This window comes from Lissotriton vulgaris, chromosome 6 (genome assembly GCF_964263255.1).
Source record: "Lissotriton vulgaris chromosome 6, aLisVul1.2, whole genome shotgun sequence".
NCBI lineage: Eukaryota > Metazoa > Chordata > Amphibia > Caudata > Salamandridae > Lissotriton > Lissotriton vulgaris.
In genome coordinates, this window is record NC_141694.1 from 839,137,295 (window position 1) to 839,153,762 (window position 16,468).

Sequence of the window (16,468 nt, forward strand, 5' to 3'; positions counted from 1 at the left end):
AAACAAAGCACGGACTCTTTTTAACACAGTTAAGGAACTGGCCGGAGCAAATTCTATGGCGGCCACACCTCCCCTGACCCCTCAAAAATGTCAAAATCTTGCCACGTATTTTGTGGAAAAGATAGATAATATTATTGCCAATATTAATCCTCTGGTGAGGGATGACGGGGATGTCCCGTCCCCATCTTTGGTAAATCCAACAGGACAACGGCTTGACTCTTGGCCACCTATCTCCTTGGACACTCTGAAATCCTTAGCTGCGTCCATTAAATCAGGTTCTCCCTGTGATCCTCTCCCCATTAACATCCTGAGGCAACTGGATGACTTAGCCCTGGGGACTATTGCTGAGACATTAAATGCCTCCATTCATCTGGCAACTGTCCCAGCGGCTTGGAAGCATGCCATGGTCAGCCCTCTATTGAAAAAGCCGGCGGCTGATCCTGAGGTGCTGGCCAATTACCGCCCAATTTCCCTGTTACCTGCGTTCTCAAAGATCTTAGAGAAGCATATTCACGGTGTACTCTCAATATACACGGAGAACAACAACCTACTCCATTTTTCTCAGTCAGGTTTTAGGGCGGGCCATTCCACCGAGTCCGCCCTCTTGGGAGTCACCGAGAAGATCAGGGGACTTTTGGACGAGGGGCAAACGGTTGCTCTTGTCTTACTTGATCTAAGTGCGGCCTTCGACACCATCTCACACAACAGACTACTTGCTAGGCTGAGTGATGATGGTGTCGGAGGGAAAGCGCTTGACTGGATCGCGTCCTACTTGAGCAACCGGACGTTTCAGATCTCGTCCTCGCAAGCTCAGTCAGACACCTTTCTTTCTCCACATGGCGTGCCTCAGGGCTCAATTCTGAGCCCGTTATTTTTTAATCTGTATCTCCGCCCTCTCGCCGATTTAGCAGAGCGAGCAGGCCTAGAACTTATGACATATGCGATGATTCGCAGATTATTTTTTCTCTCACCAACTCAAAGCCTTCATCCCCCTCTGTGTTGAAAATAGGCCTCCAGGAAGTCTTCAGCTGGATGTCAACAAATCAGCTGAAGCTAAACGGGGAGAAGACGGAGATTCTTCTCCTAGGTAAAAAGAGAGATCTATGGCAGGATACCCACTGGCCGCCTTCCCTGGGTGTTTTTCCCAGCCCGGCCACTCAAGTCAGAAACTTAGGGGTATGCATCGATGACTCTTTATCGATGAAACAGCAGGTAAACAAAGTAGCTGGTACGTGCTTCACCATCCTCAAATGGTTGCGGAAGATCATTTGGATGCTGCCTATGGATACCCAGAAGACCGTAGTCAATGCACTGATTACATCTAGGCTTGACTACGGTAACATCTTATATCTGGGCTCCAACTTAGCTGTGATTAGGCGGCTCCAACTGGTCCAGAACTCCGCTGCCAGGCTGCTATGTAAGATCCCTAGGACAGCTAGGATCTCGAAGCACCTAAAGGACCTGCACTGGCTTAGAGTTGAGAACCGGGTCCGGTTTAAAGCATTGACCTATATGTTTAAGATCAAGGCAGGGACCGCACCAAAGTACCTGCAGAATCTGGTTAGGCCCTACGTTCCTGAACGAAACCTCCGCTCTTCAAATGGAGCAAACTTTGTGGTTCCTAGATTTAAACTGGCCCGTATGGGGGGAAAGTCTTTTTCCCATCTGGGACCAGTTCTTTGGAACTCTCTGCCCTTAGCCCTGCGTAGGGAGGTAAATCTCGCCAGCTTTAAGAAAGGCGTAAAAACCTGGCTCTTTGATAAATAATTGCGGTCTTTAAATGGGTTGTTTTTCTGCGCTTTCTGTGTTCTCAGCTTTCCTATCTTTGCGCCGGGAAACCCTTTGTGGGTATCTGCGCGCATTATAAGTGCAAAAGAATAAATAAATAAATAAATAAAAGATGCAAAAGGTGGCACAATCAAGCACAAAACGCTTTGGGAACAAGTAGTTCAGTTGCGAAACGGACTACAAAACACTCATGCGATACACATGCTGAGTCATCACCGTGATGGCATTCACTTTGAATGGAATTCATTGGCTGATGAAGCCGCGAAGGGGGCTGTGGAACAGCTTCTGTAGCTGTAATAACTCTTTCAAAAACAAGAATAGACAGTGAAATAGTACTGGCTGTCAATGCTTCAAGCAAAGGCAGTGGTGCAGCGTTACCTAAAAGGTTTCCACTCAAATACTCCTTCACAATTGATGCGAACAATGTTTTGTTTGCTCGAATCCCTGGAGTGGGGGATAGGGTAATACCAAACTTGGAACATAGATTAGAACTAGCAGCACATGAAGGGATCGCCTCTGCTCATGCAGGTGTTTCCACCACTGTATTGTTATTAAAACAGAGATACAGGTGGCCAGGTATTAGGTAACAGACCAGAAACTATGTTTTGGACTGTGAAATATGCCAAAAAATGGAAGTCTCTACTGTGAAACATCCTCCGCAGACGCCCCTGTTAATCTCAGATAAACCATTAGCATTTGTTTACCTGGACCACTGCGGGCCCTTACAAAGGTATGGTAACTATAAATATATCATGGTCGCAGTGGATTTGTGTTCAACGTTCCTATGGATGTGGCCTCAGTGCTCAGCTGATGCTCGAACTTTTATAAAAGATTTACAAGTCTTTATCTACACATACGCAATTGGCACACTACACTCTGACCAGGTTCCAGCGTTTAACTCTTGAGCTTACAAAGAAGACATGGCCACTTTTGGCGTAGCATTGCGGTATTCATCTCCATTCCATCCTTCCATTCCACTCCCCCTGTGTCCAAACCAGAAATTAAGAGCCTGGGCATCTGGTTAGACGAAGAGCTCAACCTCTCAGCCCAAGCGAGGAAAACCGCTGGAACTTGTCACGGCCTGCTAAGATCAGCAAGGAAAATACTACCCTTGCTTCCGGCACAATCCCGCAAACTCCTCATCCACGGCCTTGTACTATCTCGACTGGACTATGGCAACGCCTTATACCTGGGGGCCCCTAAAAAAGTTCTAGCAAAACTTCAAATGGCTCAAAATGCGGCAGCCTGCATTCTTACAGGAACCCATCGCCGCTGCTCAGCCAAACCATCCTTGAAGGCCCTACATTGGCTCCCTATTCAAGAGAGAATCCAATTCAAAGCACTCTGCATGACCCATAAGATTCTGCACGGCAAGGCCCCTCCCATACTCCAAAACCTCATCTCACCCCACACCACCTTAAGAGCGCTCCGCTCCTCCAACTGCAATTTAGCCTCAGTACCCAGGATCAGAAAAGCCCGCTCAGGCGGCCGACTGTTCTCATTCAACGCGGCTAAACTTTGGAACTCGCTCCCCCCAAACCTCAGAGCCCAACCTAACCTTCTCTCATTCCGCAGAGCACTTAAAACATGGCTTTTCCCATAAAGCATTTTCTCACTAGGTTCTTGTCTGTCAGCGCTGGGACGCCCATGGGCAGCCATGCGCTCTATAAATCTGTAAAATAAATAAAATAAAATCCTGGGGGAAATTCTGTTGTGGATAGAAAAAACCGGGACATTAAGCAGTCTATAACAGCTAGGGTATTAGGTTCGGATGATGGGTGGGTAAAACATCTTTATGGGGTCAAACGCTTATTAACTAATTTGCCAAGAAGTTCTCTAGGGGGAGTCACGCCATATGAGGTCCTATTTGGGACTAGAATGTTGGTACCGGACCTTGACATAAAAGGCACAGTGGTGGAAAATAAAGAATTTGATATCAAAGATCGTTTGGCTGTTTTACAGGACTTAAATGGACTAAGATCAAAACAAAGCAATGTGTTCCTGAAGCCAACCACCACTGGGGAAAAAACATCCGTCCCAGCAAGGCCTGTCTGGATCCCAAAGCTTGGTGATCTAGTCAGAGAAAAGATCATGGAAAAGAAGGAATTTGGGTCTTCTTACATACAACCAGTGTCTGTCCTAGCAATACAGGGATAAAGGACAGTACTTTTGCCGCCCCTTGCTGGTAAAAAGGAGAAAAGATTTGTGTCCATCGACTTGATCAAACCACACTATGGGGCCGATACTAAGCAGTAGGCCAAGTGGACTCTGACAATGTAGCAGACATACTCCTCTAGCTACAATCCAAGAGGTTCAAACTGAAAGACTCATCACCTTTGAAGATTCTACAGTGAGAAATGAAGGACTAAGCAACAAAGCGATGGAACTCGTTCCTCTTGAAACACAAATAACAGTTCGTCCTGATACACCTGTATACAATGAAGTAACAAGTGATCAACTGGTTCAAGCGATTTCAGCGAATCCTGATGCAATTCCAACCATTGACAGAACTGCCTCTAGCTATTTCATTAACTTTGATACGTTTTCTGAGGATCCCAGCGAACCTGAAACGACGCCAGCACAAAGAACTTTCAAAGAACAAGCAACAGATTTTTTTCATCTCCTGAAAAAGAATTATCTAGTTTCACCAATTTGAACTATGGATTGTTTTGGGAATATTCAGCCAGATTCATGAACGAAAAATCGGCTTGCAAAGAGCCAGATTCTCAGAATCTGGCCCTTTGCGAGCGCAATTTTTGCATTTGGGATTCATCATCCCAAATGAAAAAATCGCTATTTGCGAATTTGCATATTTGCGAGGAATTGCATTTCAGGAATCTTTATTAGAGATTCCTTAAATGCAATTCATTAACCAATTTTAAATTGCGAATTCGCAATATTTGGCCGCTATTTACCACGAAGTCTGACTTCGTGGTAAATAGCGAAAAAATAGAAAAAAGCACTTTAGTGCATTTTTCTCTGTTGCATGTTACACACACACATGTCCTTTGGACATGTGTGTACGCAACACCTGTGTAAATTTGCATTTCAGGGGTGCTACAGGGTGTCCTTTGGACACCCCTGGCACCCTTGAAATCGCTATCTTATTTGCGATTACCAAATTGCTAATTGCAAATAAGGAATGTGTTTAAATCACAATTTATTTAGCGATTCCTACATGAAGCCTTTAGGCCCATAGGAATGAATGGGGAGCTATTCCTTATTTGCGATTAGCAATTTGCTAATCGCAAATAAGGAATGTGTTTGAATCACAATTTATTTAGCGATTCCTACATGAATCCTGTTTTGCAAGTCCTTAATAGCGATTCCTTAATAATCGCTATTAAGGACTTGCAAAACGGCTCTTTCATGAATCTAGCTGATTCTTCTTTCTACTTTGATTAGCTCTGGTAATATCTCTGGGTATGCTGATAAATGGAAGATATATTCAAATGGACACAGCCAGTTACAGAGTGAACTTACTTCTCCAGTCACACAAATCATCCCATTGTGAAGAAAGAGACTTGTCAGCAGTGAACATCACAGCCGTTCCTATACCAGATGGTATAGTTTGGGACAATACTGATTATGACATTTTTGGCCCGTTTGAACTCTTGAAGATTCCACACTTGTTCAAAATTTCATTAAGTGACTTTATTACCTCTAGTACCTTTTCTGATGATTGGGACTTCGAGACTGTTAATAACATGATATTTGATCTAGAAATGTCTGCAGTATTCACAAATCATGAATATTTGGAGGGTTCATCAGACTATGAACAAATGTATTGTTATAACCACTATGGTCATCATTTCTTGCATAGAACTGTATCACCTAGAAATGTATTTATGTATAACCAATGAGAACATTGTCCTACACCTCCAAAGGGTAGCTCAAAAACTTTTGCAAAGAAATTTCCATATTTTTCAGGGTTCAACTTGTCAAATCCAGAAACGCTCAAAAAATCTCACCACAATCTTGCTCTCCTGCCGCAGGATCATTTTCTCTCTTCTACCCGGTGTTTGCGGGACGAGGGATGAGAGCCTGTCAGCCTGTGCGGTGCGCACACTGCAATCAGCAGCACATGCGCCAGGAGGTGCAGAAAAGGAGGCCAGGGTGGTATGGGACCCACACGGGCGAAGCCCGGGCCCGTCTGATTTTCGGTTCAAGCCCCCTTGATAACCCTGCTTAGATTAAGGAATATGTGCCTCTCACACTGGCATGGCAGGAGGAACTAAAGGGGTAAATTTAACAAACCTATTTAGGAACATGTCCAGTCCAGTGGGAGAATGGCTGAGTACCAAACTACTGCATGGCAGACCTGGAAGGTCAGATTTTGATGAAGTCCTATTGCTAAATTTTATGGGGTCACCTAAAGATATGCTGAGAAGGGTAGCAGCCGGAACCAATATTGTGAGAGCTGTGAAAGGCCCAAATGGATGGATTTCTTTTTGGAGACGGGATATGCAATATTTATCGCTTACAATATCAGTTGGGTAGAGTTTCTGCAACTTGGGGGTTCGACAAAGGGAGAAGGAACGCTGCACAGTGACTATGTTAGTCTATAGGTGAGAGGAGCTAGGACTCTTTTAACATGACAATTTTAAGCTGGGCACAGTAGGAATTAATTCCGTGGTCAGAGACTTCTTGAGGGAGCTCTAGAAATGGCACGCTAGGGTTGATCTTGAACAAGTTTAGTAACTTTAGGTGTAGCAGACCAGCCAATCTTCTCAGAAGGTTAGGAGATCCCCGAAGACGCCATTAGAAAATCAGTGAAATCAGACGGGCTATGGAGAAGTTCGATAAAAGGAAGGGTTGGGGTATGGCAGGTTCCCAGTTGAATTTGAGCATGGGTATGACATTTATTTACTGAAAGACTAAGTGACTTTAAAAAGAAGCACATTACCAGAATCACTGAGGGATGCGGTTATCTTCCCTTTGAAATTGTGCAATGATATTGCACAATACACTGGCTACACAGCAATGAGAGAATTGTCTCTAGACATGAAACCGTGTTCTCAATCCAGGACTGCAGAAGAGTCTAACATTGGGGGACATACAGGCATACAATCTCAAGGTACCCCTTGAGGGCAAGTGGATTTCCAAGAGTGAGTGGTGTACAGGGGCAGACGGTAACATTGCTTTGACCTGCTTCTGCAGCTGCAATGGTTAATGTGCCCCTGTGCATACAGGTGTGGCTCACCGGCACTCATGTTAGGACCTGAGAGTTATTTCCCATCAAACCTTGATGCAGTTCGAGAGAGCGAAATATAAAAAGGCGAGAAATGTGAAAAAGTTAGAAACACAAGTAGAGGAAGCAGGGCTGCAAAAGAACCTTCGAGAGTGCGGTACTCTGAAGTCCTTATGTAATGCAACTGGTTCTATTGTAAAGCGCTCTAACACCTTCGGGTAAAGTTTGCGCTGTATAGAAAAAAACATAAATAAATAGGTAGTCGGAAAGGAGAGGCATTAGGTGGATTAAAGACTAGACACCATCGGTTTTCGGCATTCTTGGAATTCAGCGGCGCTGCCAGAGGGCTCCAAAAAAAACACTTTGACTCTCAGGTGCTAATTAGCACTGTGGTGGCTCTGAGAGTTGTGTACCCGAGATTGCCCTCGGAATTCTCTCATTTCAAGAAACTAAATCTCCCCTCCCCCCTGGCTGAGATAAGCCGCTGTTACCACGGAAACCACGCAAACAGTCCCCCAGGCAACCTTGACATTTCCTTGGCAGCCGCTACCTGATATGAACGTTGGTGGCAGTACCCACGGTCAGATTACACTCTCGCTCTCATGACAAGGTCAGGGTGGGGATACATGACCGGCCCTCCTCCGATGCAGTGGTAGGCCGAGCATGTGAAGGGGCAGCCCTGTGCGTCTGGAGTGTCTGCTTGTGTGTGTCATCTAAGTCTAATGTTCACAGAATACAACACAGCTCATTTCTACCAGCTTGTTATCTGTGACAGCAAAAGCTTCAAGAAAACACATAGCTTACTGTAGATTAGTAGAGTGAGGGAAGACAGAATACATTTCCAGGATAATGGGTTGTGAAAATGCAGCTTCGAAGAAAGAGTAAGAGAAAGACAGATATGAAGAGGCACAGAGTGAGGGAGAGCGAAAGAGAGACCGAGAGAGTTTAGTTGAAAGTTGACCAGTCATCGCCTCGTCGGAGAAAAACAACAAAGACATGCGCCAAAGGGCAAAGATAACTGTGTGTGAGAGAGAAAGAGATGTGTATAAAGGTGAAGAGAGAGGGGTAATGTGACAAGTTTCCAAGGAATTGAAACAAGCGCGGAGTGCTGACCGAGAGCAGGGACGCGCAGCGTTTCCCTTGTAGGTGCAACAATGATAATTGCTACCATATGGCGCCGCTCGCTTCCGCAAGGGAATCGCCAAACCTGCACGCGATGCCATTCTAAGCAATACAAAGCTTGCATTTTTTTAGGGCAAAAACAGAATAGATCACATGAGGTCACCTCCTAAGCAACGCATGGGGGCTGCGTAGGCGAGACCTAAAAAAAGGGAGGGAGAGGGTAAAGGGTAAAAGAGAAGGTAAGTATGGACAGAAAATAAACTTCCTTGACAGCTAATGGTAGGTAAGCTTAAAGCATCTACTGCTGAAGGGTAGAAGTGATTAAGGCCATCCTTGGCACCCCCCATTGAGTATTATGGTCCAAGTAGTTAAGGCAGAGGACTCAAATAGGCTGGGCAAGTTAGCGCCCTGAATTCATTGGACAGGAATCTCACAAAAGGCCCCTAGGCATGTCAACGCATTGCAACATATTGGAAACAGCTGCTGTTAATTTCTTTCAAACTTATGGAGCCAGTCCAGGCGCATCTGCACAGAGTCAGAGCCCCAAACTGGCCAAGAGGACAAGTTTGGCTGCACCAAGCGCCAGTGAAAATGGCCTGCCCTTTCAAATTTAGTAGATACATTAGGGGATTCTGGAGTCCTAGAAGGATGTAGCTGTGGAACCTAGGGATAACTCATATCTCATTGATATCTACCAAGACTTCCACCAAGAATGGTTGTATCATGGGGCAGGGCAAAAGGTGTAAGTGTGCCAGTCTGTCTACAATGTTTCCAACATGTCGCACCCCAGTCCTGCTCCCGTCTAGCTACCCTTTTCAGTGTATAGTACCAATAACGTGCAATCTTGATCATCAATTCTTTACTCAACGCACTGCACGCAGAAGCACAGGCTCCATACCAAATGTCGCCCCATTTTTAGCCCGTTTCAGTGTGTTCACATTCAGGTTCCCAGTGTTGTTGGGCTGGTGATGGAGGGCACCAGTAGGGCGTTTATGAACTTCTATGTCAGAGTAAACATCAGAGGAGCTATTTTTCAAAGGAGGTCAGGAGGTCGGCTCGCATGGGAGTGAATGTGAGGCTGTAGGAGCAAGTTGTAGTGAATGAGCAACCTTTGTGGCCTTACACCCTATGATGACCCTCAACCACCACTATTTCTTCCTGACTTTAGTGTGTTATGTTACCCTAGCCTTAATGTTGGATGGTCTTGCATATGCCTGCTTCTGTTCTGTTCTATAATATTGCTATCTTTCAGTAGAATAGTTTTGCCAAGAATAGAAGGTGTGGGATGTTGAGGTGCAGTGTTTTGGGTGGTGGTGCACAAATGTGCTCAATGTTGGATACTGAGGGATTAATTGTATAATGTTATTTGGGTTAGGTGAATTATGACTTTGACCAATTGGCTTTGACGTGGTCTAATGTCATTCTGTTTTCTGACTTTACCTTGCTTTATGACAGTGCTGACTATTGCCTTTGACATGCTCTCATGTCATCTTGCTTTTCAATTCCATCTTGCTTTGGGCCTTTCTGTGTGCATGAAATATCTAACTCCATTTCATGACTGAAGCCATTTTCTGTGCCTGCACGAAGCTGCAGAGGTGAAGAGGGCATGTTTTGCTTTCCTCCTGTTTTTCACACTTTACCAACTAGAGAGAACTGGTTCTTATCAGAGGAATGTACATGCTCTGTCTCGAAGCCATAGCAAAGGCCTGAACAACCAATGCCTTGGCCTTGGAGCAGGCTGGTGCGGGCTCTCATGAGAACGAGGGGGCGAGGCTCACGAAGAGCTTCGTCTTACGTCTCCACTTGTACTAAAGGAGGTGTCCGGGACTTGTTCGGTGGAAGTTCAGCGTGGGACGGGACATGTTGCCACGAGAGCGGGGGCTTTGTGTCACGGCTGTTCTCCTAGCCCGGCAGAGAAACGGACTCCCATCTGTGAAGTGGGGCAGGGGATCTGCATGCAGTCGGTGAGGTGTCTGCTACTAACTGTCTCTTGATTCTTCACTGATTCTTTCCTTTCCTTCTTATTTTCCTATTCTTACATTTATACACATATATATATTTCTACATATGTCTTCCTGATTGTGTTTAGCAATTGCCTAATTGTTAGTTGGTTGTTGGCTAGAATTTTGGCTAGAAATGGCACAAGTTGGCCTACCGTGTATGCCAGTGAGGATCTTTATACTTGTCTTTAGATCCCACTTTTTAAGTCCCTGTCTGGATGAATTTCTTTTAGCCAAATAAGATGGGGACAAAACTGAACTGGTATGGAAGATGTATTACCATCATGGGAATTTTATCAAATCCTATAAATATTATAAGTCTGCCTCCGTTTTTCTTGGTTTTACTAAGTACAATAAGCAGGATGATATTCGATTTTTAGATTTAATATTTGCACTTACTGTTTTTTGTACACTGGGTTACTATTTGCACATATGATCGTTAAGGTTGGCTATATTGAAATGTTTAGAATGAAGTTAAATGGCAGTGCACTTTATTTGGCCCACTTGGGCTGTATTGTTTTGAAACGCATTGACTTGAGCAATTATCAACTATAGGAAAAAAAAGTGATTATCGTGCAATATGCAGGAATTCACAGATTATCACTCATGGGGCTGTATTTATTAATTTCATTTTTTGAGGTTTTTCTTTTTGGAATTTTAATCAAATATGTGATTTTTTTAAAGAGGGAACCTTGGATTTAAAAATATTTAGGGGCCGATTCCGATTCGGTACGATCCCCTACGAATAACCGTACGGAGCATATTTCTCGTACGAATCGTACACCTTAAACATCCCCGTACGTACGATGAAATACGATCCGAACCCAAAGCAGATCTCTGTACGAATCGTAGGAAAGAGTATACGACTCAAAAATCCGTACAAATCGCATTCGGAACACACAGTACGCGACGTCCGTACGGATTGAAGCAGCTTTTTCTGATCCAGCAAGTACGATACGTAACGTCAACACTCCGTATGACTCTTTTTCTACGGGAGCGCAAAACGTCTGTAAAAGCAGATTCCGACTCGAACCGCGTAGAAAACGGACCCCCCCGGGTACGCGAGTACACCCCATGATTGCAGGGGTATGGTGCATAGGGGTACGGTGCGTAGGGGTACGGTGCTTAGGGGTACAGTGCATAGGTGTACAGAGCGTAGGGGTATGGTGCGTTGGGGTACAGTGCATAGGTTTACGGTGCCTAGTGGTACGGTGCTTAGGGTTACGGTGCGTACCCCCATGATTGCAGGGGTATGGCGCATATGTGATTGTGTGGCTCTCCGTACGAATTGCTCATACGATTTTTTCCGTACGAATCGCGTTCTCGTTCCCCGGTCCGGATCGTACTTGTCGGGTCGTACAGTAAGTTTACGATTTGTATGGTTCACCGTGAGGGTCCGAATCGTACAGATTTTCCCTTGCTTTTCGTATGGTTCGCAAAGATTTGGACGTATTTTTTTTCCTACGGATCGTACTACGCGATTTGGATGGATTTGTATGATTCGTACGGAAAGGGCTATGAATTCAAATCGTCGTACGGATTAGTTTCCCGAATCGGAATCGACCCCTTAATGTGTATATGCCCCATGAATTTTATTAATCATGCATCACTGTAATACAATGTCAATGATTCATGCTTGTAGTATGTTCTTTATGTCTATGCTTTCTTTGCACTGAATGTGACCATTTTCAATGCACTAGCACTTTAAAACGCCGTCCTGATCTTTTGCAACATGTCATGTGATCAAGCTTCGCAGGGAAGCGAAACACGTTATGGCGGACATGCTGGGCACAATAAAGGCACTTTAATTCTGCACCAGAAACCTTGGGTCTGCTCTTTGTCATTTGCTGTGCAGTAAAGCAGTTGGTGATGTCATTTGAGATGTCATGAGTGATGTCATGAGTGATGTCACTGACCATGTCATGAGTGATGTAATATGTGACGTCAACAGCAGTGCATTGCGGGCGCACGAGTGAAAGTTAGCTGAGCTAACTTTAACAGGGAAATTTCAATGGTTTTGTATGAGTGAAATGTCCAGCTAACTATAACATGTGTGAAACCTATGGTTTTTTCAGTGAATTTCTAAGGTTTTTTAAATGCTAATTCCTAACTATAACGTGGCTGAAACCTATGGTTTTTGCAGTGAATTTCTAAGGTTTGTAAATGATAATTTTTAAATGTATTAATTGTTATGTTTTTTTATACTAATTTACTCCAGTGTTTTAAAGTATTTATTCTTAGATATTTTATTTTTTAAATTAAATTACATATTTTTTATATAAATTGAAAAAAACGTTTTTAAAAATAGTAAATTGTAATAATTATTTTTTTATTTTATATTTTTTTAATTTATATATATTTTTTATAACAGGCAATGATATCCTATCGAAAGAAATTCAAGTTACTGGTAAGTTCAGTTAAATTTACTTTTCAGGAATAGTAGTGAGCTGAAAGATGCAGCACTGAGGTCTCTCCTGATAACAGGTGAGTAAATCGGAATTCGTAGTTCGACTGATTTTAGAGGAATTTTTTTAAATTCTAAAACTCCACACTTAGAAGAATTTCCAAGTGAAACCAGTCAATGTAAGCCTATGGAAGGAAATGCAAGTTACTGTAAGTATGGTTAGAATTACTTTTCAGGATCAGTACTGGGCTGAAAGATGCAGCACTGAGGTCTCTCCTGATAACAGGTGAGTAAATCGGAATTCGTAGTTTGGCTGATTTTAGAGGAATTTTTCAAAGTTCCAAAACTCCACACTTAGAAAAATTTGCAAGTGAAACCAGTCAATGTTAGCCAATGGAGGAAATTCAAGTTACTGTAAGTATGGTTAGAATTACTTTTCAGGATCAGTATTGGGCTGAAAGATGCAGCACTGAGGTCTCTCATGATAACAGGTGAGTAAATCGGAATTCGTAGTTCGGCTGATTTTAGAGGAATATTTAGCTCAAAAGTGAAGCAAGGGGGCGAGCCTGAGGTGACATGTGTGCAAACACGCCCTGTGGCGCATTTTAGTTTGGGGAATTAATTCCTCTTCAATCCTGAGGTCCCCTGTGTGCCAACTAGCCCACCAGGTACCTCCAGTATGCGCCAGGGAGCTGCGTTGCAGAGAAGTGTTCAAAGAGCACGTCCCCTTTTTACAACACTCTGCAACGCAGCTCCGTGGCGCTTACTGGAGGTTTCTGTTGGACTAGTTGGCCACTAGGGGACTTCTGGATTGAAGAGGAATTAATTCCCCAACTTAAAACGCGCCACAGGGCATGTTTGCACACATATCACCTCAAGCCCCGGCCCCTACCTTCACCACTGTGCAAACATGCCCCGTAGCGTGTTCTAAATTGAGGGATTAAGTTCCCTTGCATACTGGGGGTCCATGGGGGCCAACTAGCCCACCAGGAACCTCCAGTATGCGCCAGGGGACTGCGTTCCAGAGAGGTGTAAAAAGGGGCGTGGCCTCATTACACCTCTGCAACGCAGCCCTCTGGCGCGTTTGCAGAGGGGGAACTAATTCCCCTTGCATACTGGGGGTCCCTGGGGGCCTAAAAAAACACTGGAACGTATTGAAAACTGAGCCTACATTAACTGATGTAGTTGGCTGCAATCCCAGCATCACATATCGGAAAGCAGACTCTCTAAAAGATAGACTGAGTAAAAATGAAATCAACACCAAGCAAAGAAGAACATCTGACATACAGGTTTTTTTTACATGCATGACATGTAAGGCGTGCAAATTCAGCCAAAATGTCAAATCAGTCTACTATCAAATTGAAGATAGAGAAAAGACTATCAAACAACATCTGACCTGTCTTTCCGACCATGTGGTGTATATTCTTGTTTGCCCGTGTTCCAAGAAATACGTAGGAAGCACAATGTTTCCTGCTAAGAAACGTATTCTGGAACACATGCGGGCAATCGAAAATAAAGACCAAAATTCACCAGTAGCCAGACATTTTGAAGAACTACACCGAAGCAATCGCAATCTTTTGAAGTTTTTTGTGATTGATAAAATACCCACCATGAAAAGAGGGGGAGACAGAATACGTAGGTTACGACAGCTAGAGAGTAAATACATTCTTGATTTAGACACCCATATTCCGGGTGGGCTCAATTCTGAAGAGAAATTAAAATGGCATCTGGGAGAGTAAACCACTGGGTATAAATAAGATTTTAACTGCATAGGAATGTACAGCTGTTCTCACAGTCTCCTGTTTGCGATTCTCACGTTTTTAACGTCACAATATTTGTGTATCACTTTATAATTTCATTAATGTTTATGTCATGCACTTTTATGATTCGAATCATTACGCCACGCAAATTCTAGCAGATATCAAGACTTATTGGCTTATATCTTTTTCATACAGGTAATATCTGTTGAAGAAGAATTAATGTGCAAGACAAGATATACTCCCACTTGGGATTTACTAATGTGCAGTGCACAAGGACATTATCATTATTGTTTGTGACTCATTGTGAAGACCATTCCATTGGGACATTTCTTGATCATAACGAGTTTTGATTGTCAAAAGGATGTCTACAAGTGCCTTGCTACAATATCCTTCTAAGTGTGATTTTCATTATACTTATCAACAGCATATTCACAAAATGTTATAATCGATGTCATTGTTATTCACTAGTAGGACACTGCTCCAATATGGCCGCGCTGTTTTGATTCGTATTTTAGTCCTTTGTTTATGTTAACACGAGGAAGTGGTATGTGAAACTTTATTTAACAATGGTTTTGAGGAACACAATTCACCCGTGATCAAGCCGAGCATTCGGTGAAACGCGTTGGGTTGGTTCCATGCACTGTTTGTCATGCTGGAAATAAATTGGAAAATTATGAACTACGATCATCTGGTCTAATGGAGTGGTGATTAATGCTGGACTAGAGTGCATTTATGCTACTTTTTGGAGCGTTTGGTGAAATGGATTAATATATATATATATATATATATATATATATATATATATATATATATATATATATATATATATATATATATATATATATATATATATCCCACAAATACCAATTCGCCTTTTCCTTGCAGCAGGAGGTGTGGACTCTTCTTGGCCAAATGCTTATGTTGTAGAAGGATGGGGGAATTCCCTTCTAGCAGGTAATTGTGTTATATGAAGTTGTTCTACTCCTGGCAAATGATGTGCAAATTTTAAGTATTTCACCCCAGAATATACTGACTGTTGAGGGGTATTGTGTCTGTTGTATGTGGTTCTTTCTAGGTGAGTATTCTGTAGCAGAGAGGATCGGCTAATTGCCTCATGCACAGCGCCTGTCGCTAGGAGGATTGTTGTTGTAGAAATCATCTCAGATAAGGTATAAGTGGTATTCCTCCTTGGGTAAGTATTGTAGAGCATTGTAGAGTGTGGTATTTTTGGGTCCCAAGGGGAATGTGACTGCATGACCTGTTGTTGACAAAAATCGGGTCATTACGCCAGTGTCGAAGGACAATGTATTGCCAGCAGGCACTGGACAAAAGACTGTAAGTTAGACTGGAGTTGTGCAAACTCCATGATCCCACAAACATCAAAGATGCCACCCAACCTTATGCAGTTGGCAGCTTGCCAAAGCAAAAAGGAAGGTCCTTGTAACGCTGGGGAGGGGGAGGTGTTAGGATTTCCTATAAATGAGGTACATGCGATTTGAGTTTAGTTTGCATGGGTATTTTGTTAAATATCCCAGACTTCCAGTGTGGCTCGGATCACGGGAGAGATGTAGACAACTGGAGGTCGATATGGTTTAGGCAGCCATGCCATTTTCCAGATGTGTATTCTAGCCACAGCCCAATCCCTGATGCACCAATGCTTTTCCGCATGCGGTCGACCATTCCACCATGTAACGAGTTGAGCCACCTGATAGTATTGTACTAGGTGAGGAATGCCCACTCCACCCCGATGGGCCTTCTAGGCCTGTTTTTTCACTATTCATGCCTTCTTGCCTGCCCAGAAGAAATATGTAAGATGTTGTAGCTTACAATGGAGGCAGCTGCAACTAATAATTGCCTGACAAAGGATCTTAGGTAGGAGGGTCATTTTGGCTGCTGCAAATTTCCCAAACCAGGAAAGGGTAGATCTCTTCTATGTGGAAAGAAGAGATGTAGCAGTAGCCAGGAGCAATGACAATGACAATGACAATAGTTTATTGGAATGATTAAAAAAAATTAATACAAACGATAGCAATTAGTATAAATAAAAGCAATCATTATAAAGAAAAAAAAGCCAGGAGCATACAAGCATAGCATAGTTGCTTTCTGAAGTTTGCCTTGGTCCAAATATCCCACACCTTGGGCTGCCCTGTGGAAGAACTGTTCCAAATGAGCTTGGTCAGCCTTGGGATGAGATCTTGGAAAG

General features: G+C 43.4%; 1 protein-coding gene across 1 annotated transcript in view; it reads left to right on the forward strand.

Annotated features, from left to right (window-relative positions):
* Positions 1-16,468, forward strand: part of LOC147708080 (potassium/sodium hyperpolarization-activated cyclic nucleotide-gated channel 1-like) — a 1,712,518-nt gene that overhangs the window by 1,314,170 nt on the left and 381,880 nt on the right. The gene's annotated exons all lie outside the window — the stretch shown is intronic.